Source organism: Hipposideros armiger, unplaced genomic scaffold (assembly GCF_001890085.2).
Source record: "Hipposideros armiger isolate ML-2016 unplaced genomic scaffold, ASM189008v1 scaffold_578, whole genome shotgun sequence".
Classification (NCBI taxonomy): Eukaryota; Metazoa; Chordata; class Mammalia; order Chiroptera; family Hipposideridae; genus Hipposideros; species Hipposideros armiger.
This window is the reverse complement of record NW_017731928.1, coordinates 699123-705329: the sequence shown is the minus strand read 5'-3', so window position 1 is coordinate 705329 and position 6207 is coordinate 699123.

Sequence of the window (6207 nt, the reverse complement as noted above, 5' to 3'; positions counted from 1 at the left end):
GTCCAAAGGCACACAGCTGGCAAGGGGCAGAGCCAAGATATAAAATGTGAACTATCTGGGTCTGTGCATAGTTCCTGTTTAAGGGTCCTAAGTCCCTAGAAGGCCACAGCTACTGAAAGAAGCATCTAAGACGCCAGACGCTAGAAGCAACAGACACTCTCTTCTGTTGGTTCCAGATTGATCTGTCTGTTGCCCATCTTTAATGGCTTCACATGCTGCGTCTTCTCACTGAAATGTCTAGCTTCCCCCCCCCCCAATTCTTCCCCTCTGATGCCCACAGTTCTGGTCAAACTGAAAAGTTAAGGATCTCAGCTTTTCTTGCTTGGCTTGATGCAACAATCTCTCTGCCCTGGGTCTCAATTTTCTTTCCACTCCAAAATTATCCTGCATACTGCTACTAGTGTACACTTCCTATAAAACAAATGGAATCGCTTCATTCCTCCTATTTAGGAAAGTTAGAGGCTCCTTACTGCCCAGAAAGTGAAGTTCAAACTCTTTTGCATGGCACCCAAGAACTTTCACTGTCCACTCCATCTATCACTCCAACCTGTCTGCTGGCACCTAGGATTCTGGCCATATTAAAGTCGCAATGTTCCCCTAATAGATTACACTGTTCCATGTTGTTGAGCTCTGCCTTGGTGGTTTCCTCTGCCTTTCCACTCTGTCTTCACCTGTTGAACTCCTACATATTCTTCAAAATCAAACTCAGATAGTTCCTTTGAGAAGCCTTTCCCTATTCTTCTTTTTTAGACCTCTGACCTTGAACTTCTCAAGGTCAAGTTCAGAAGCTATGTTTTTAAATATGTCTGGTACACAGTACAATGGCTGTACATAGGAGGTTCTTAATAAGATTTTGGGAAAGAATATTTTATTGAGTACTTATTATGGGTCAGGCCCTCTGCTAGGCCCTAGAAATGTAAAAATTTAATAACAGACACTCTTAGGATGCTCTTTGGGGCTGAACGGGAATGCTCTCTCATATCACAGCACCCTTACTTCTTTGAAATTCACTTGCAACACATAAGATTTGTAACAGTGGCTACTGATACACACATGTTCTTCAGGTTGCACGTGTCCCATTTTAGGAATGAGCTTGTTTCTAAAAAATATTAGATAAGTTGTGTTTTTATAAAACTTTCATGTATAATAATCCATTAAATAAAAAATATCTTTGGTGGACTTATTACCATGCACCAAATCTACCTTCTTTGGCAGGTGTATACAATTCTGAAAATAAAAGATCCTTATGCATGCACATATATGTGGGCGTGTTATTAACATCCTTCTAGTACACAGTGGGTCAGGCCTTGGGTCAAATTATGGTCCTAGGATCCTGTGCTGATGAATGCAGAAGTTTTGTCATGCAGATGTCATCTTTGGCTACTTAACTGATAAACGACTGTCCTTTATAATGGAAGATGATGGATGCAAGGGAGAGAAGGTTTAGTTAGTAGTCTCAGAGTGGGAGTGAGATGTGAAACATCAAGTATCCAATAGAAATAACAGAATAGAATTGGTAAGCATGCAAAAATATAGATTCCATTAATTTCACTCCATTAAACATGGCCCATACAAAATCAACAATGCGTACTACCTAGAAGTTTGCTCATTAGTACAATCACCTGAGAAGATTAAAGAACATACTTCGCCCAATCTAGAGATGAGTTTTCCTTTGATGCTGTCATCATTTTTTGACAAAAGTCCATTCAGAGAATGCAGGGAGATACATCCTGTTTGGATTTCAAACATGTAGAATCACTAGTGCTGGGCACCACAGGAAGCTGTGTCCCCCTCTCCTTTCCCTTCCCTGAAGGTCCAGCTGACTCACATTCTTAGCAAAATCAGGGTTCACAGGGTACTGCAGGGGAGGCAACTCCTGCAGCGGTGAAGGTAGCGCCAAGGCTCCTTCTCCAGGGCTCTGTCCACATTTTGGATGTGGTTTCATTTGTTGTTATACCTGTTGTTTACCGGGATGGCCCAGCTCACAGAATGAGAACTCTTGGGTCAATGGCACATGTTCAATCAAGGTGGGGGAGGAGGCAGGGGCAGAGGCACCTCTGAGGGAGCAAACACCCAATGTTCTGCTCTTTGGGGTCCTATTCCTTTCCGGGCGTCTTATATGCTTGTTCTTTGCAGAGCACTTTACTGCCCACTCGAAAGATTTTATTTTGGGCTGTCAGCTCATGAGGTTGAAACCTTGTTCGTGCCCTGGCTGCTGTGCTCTGGGTATTGTGCCCAGCCCCTGGCTTCAGTCTTAAAAAAAAAAAAAAGATTCATTTGCAGGACTGTATGGATGGCGCTGACTTGCAGGACAAAGAGCAGGGAAGAGGAGGAGGGGGAATTCCCTGATGATGTCAGGAAGCTCCTTTCAGGGCAGCATCTGTTTCTGGGTGACACGTTTCTCATGGGTGAGGTTGGGTCTCCTCAAAATACTGGCCAAGCAGTTGAGAGGTTGCAGGAGGAACAAGGCAGTACTGGATGCTGGAAATTACACCCTCCCCCACTTTCCCAGCTCCTTGAGGGTGGTCAACTATGTATTTACAGCTGTTTGGTGACGCTGTGTGTGTGTGGGGGGTTGGGGGTGGGGGGGGAGTGGGTAAAAGGAGGAATGCCCTGGCAGGGAAGGGGGCAGTTAGCAGCTGTGCACTTGTACTGCTGCCCTACTGAGCGCCTAGCATTGCTTGGTTACCACTCTGTGTGGTGTCAGGCAAGACGCTGAGGACTAGATGGAGAAAGCAAACTTTTCTTTTGAGCCCTTGGACAGTTCAGTGTAGACTTCAGTTAGGACTGCTGGGAGCATCTCTCTGAAGATGCAGTGACCCTTTTGCAAACACTCATAGTTCTGAGGCCCTGGCTGGGGATGTTTAGCCCAGGGCAGGCTAGCAAGCCATCTCCAAAACCATGGATAGGAAAAACCTTCAGAAAACTGACCCAGGAGGAGATCAACGGAAGCTCATAGGAAAAAACAGCTTTTCTTAAGAATGAGGTTGAGCAAGGGAGGAGAGTAGGGGTCATCGACTCAGTTCAAATAAGAAACAGGGAAGTGGGAATCTCCAGGGTGAAGCAGTAGAAGTGAATGGTGAAGCAAAAGCAATGCAGACTGATTAGTAATCAGTCTCCAGGGAAGTGGGGTTTGTGGAGTTAACATATTGGGGGGCACTTGGACCTTGTCATGCCTCAGAAAATTCAGATAACTAGATAACTAGTGAAATCTTCTTTGTGCAGACCAAACTTTGGCTTAAAAGAATAGACATGTGAGAAAAGCCAAGGAGAGCTCTATGAGAACAGGAAATTTGTCTGACTTATTGTTTTATCCCCAACGCTAGAAACATGCACACCGTAGGTTCCCATTAAATTTCTCAGGAATTAGTCTGCTGTCCAATGAATTCAGCTCAGTGGTTTCCTTCTGCTGCCTCTGCTTTTGTATGGAGGGGAAAGTCTTCTCCAGTGTTTCAAGGGCAGCACTTGGGGTGGCAGAGGGCTCCATGCAATCTAGTTAACATTTGCATGGGTCATTTCAATTATTTAATTAGTTCTTTTATTCCTTTTGTTTCACAAATATGTGTTGGGAACCTACTCTGTACAGGCACTGGCAGCTTAGCATGTGTGAACAGTGAGCTAAGTAGGTGCACACCTGCCTGGAGTCTGTGGTCTTACAGAATGTAGTTCTCCAAGGCCAGCATCCTGGTTGGAGGCTTTAACAAGCTGAATAATTTAACCAAACCAAAGCAAGCAACCAACCAAACCCACCAAAACTAACAAAGAAACTCCACCGAAAGCACTGGCCCTTTGGGCCTTCAGAACTTCTCATGGCCATCAAAGGACTCACACAACTAGATATTCAAGGCTAGAAAGAACCTTGAGAGGTCGTTTTAGATTGGCCACCATGTATTCGTCATGATAGGCTTGATTATACTGCAGTAAAAATTAACCCTGAAATCTCTACAGTTTAATAAAACATAGGTATACGTCTCATTTAAACAAAGCTTGTTGTGGGTGGCATCTTCCACACAGTGACTCAGGGATCTGGTCTGCTTCTGTTTAGTGACTCAACATCTCAACCTGTGGCATCCAGGTCACCTTGAGGCAGGATGGGAGATTGTAAGCACATGCCTAGGGCTATTCACTGCCTTAGTCTGCAGGTGACACCTCGCTTCCCCTTGGTTCTTTAACCAGCACTAGTCACATGACCCCACTCAACTGCAAGGGGGCTGGGAAGTGGGAGGGAACAACACATGATATTCAGTGAGCATTAAATATCTCAGCCACACCTATTCTGTATGTAACCATCCCACTCCAAATCATCATTTTGCAGAATTGAGAAACAACTTTGAAACAGTTGATAGATGAGCTTTAGAAGATAATTTTGCAAATAATGGGCCGATTTCTTCTCTGGGCTCTTTATCTGGGAATAATTTTGAAATGAAAGGAATATGGTTAGTTGCCCCTCTCTCTAGGTCAGAGGAAATCAGTATTGACTTTGGTGTATATCCATAGTTCTTTGATCTCTTTTGTAGGCCAGGAAAAATTCATCTTACCCTGCATATTTTCAGGTGACAAAGTCTGTTTTTCCACTCTGGTCAAAAGAGATGAGAGAAAACTCTAGATATAAGTAAATTGGTTTTAATATCTCCCAAAATTTTGTGGCAGTAGTGTTACCTACCTTTTGAATGTACGCCTTTGTGAACCTTTGTCCATTGGGCTCCTGTTTACAATAAATACAGCTGATTGTATCTAAAATGTTAGAATAACATTTGCTTTTGTTAAGGTTACTTTTTGTTACTGGATAGCAAGTAAACATCGAGTTCTTTCTTTGTGTTTCTTGTGCCATTGGGGCTTTTATTGTGTCGTACCATCTCATTTATTTCTAATTCAGCTGCGGATTTCTATTACCTACTAATTGTGCCCTGATTCTGTCCCAGTTTGCTCAGGCACATTTTCCAATAAACAACGGTAGTATAATTAGCACTAGACCTGTGAAAACAGTATGTTGAAATATGACAATTTATTCCATTTGCTACTATAAGTTTATTCCTAGGTAGCGTTTTCCAGATCAATATGGATTTGATTATTCTTAAACCTTCCTTTCCTACTGATGATTCTTTCATTATATTATAAAGTATCTGATTATAATTCAGTGGCATGCACTCTTGACTTTGTTTTTTGCATTTATAGGTGATAGTACTTGAAACGTTGGTAGCTTCATTATGGAGTCCAAGGGCATTATGGCTCCTTGATATTGGAAAACACTATACTTAGCTGGAGGTTTTTTTTAAAGCTCCAATTTGGGGGAAATTCAGTAATGCAAACCTGATCACAGCCACAGCCGCTAATGGGAGCTCTGAATGAGATATTGTCTTGCAGCAACTCATCCTTTCGAGGAAAAGAGCCTTCACCTTAGAAGGAAGACTGGAGCAGGGCAGGGAATCTGAACACTCAAAGGTGTGAAAAACTAAGCTCACCTCTCCCTTCAGCCTTTTCAGTTATGGAACCGGGATTTGTAGGAATTCTCCTTTTGATATTTCTTCAAAATAGTTTTGAGCTCTCTACTACGTGTTAGGCCCCAGAAGAATAGTGCTGGAAGACAGCCAGGATCCCAGCCCTCATGGAGTACAGGTTGTAATGGGGGAGGAGAGGAAACTCACAATCGCAAGATGCGGGGAGGGGATATGCAGAGTCCCATGAAAACCCAAGGCAGAGGCACCTATTTCCAACTTGCCGAGAGCAGACTGTTCATCCTGGAGGAAGCATACCTAAGCTGAGAGCTGACGAATGAGTAGTCAGGTGAAGAACAGGAGGGACAAAATAAATGAGTGTTTATTTTTAAAGATTTTATTGGGGAGTTGGGGGAGGGAACAGCGTTGGGGAATCAGGGAAGGGGAACAGGCAAGTAGCTGTCCTTTTGTTCTTCAGTCTAGTTGTGGAGGATGTCACTTCACTGGCCCATGTTGGTATTATCATTGTGCTCTTCCCGGGTGAGGCAGATCGGTTGCTGGCCATTGGATGACCGCTCACGGCTGGCTCCAGCCACTCACGGTAGCTTCTGCCATCCCACTGCAGCTCCACTGCAGCCTACACTGTCCCCGGCGACTCACAGTAGCCCAGCTCCAGGTCAAGCTGTTGTTCACCATCTTAGCTGTAGAGGGCACAGCGTCACTGGCCCATGTGGGATCGAACCGGCGGCCCTGCTGCTCAGAGCTCGCACTC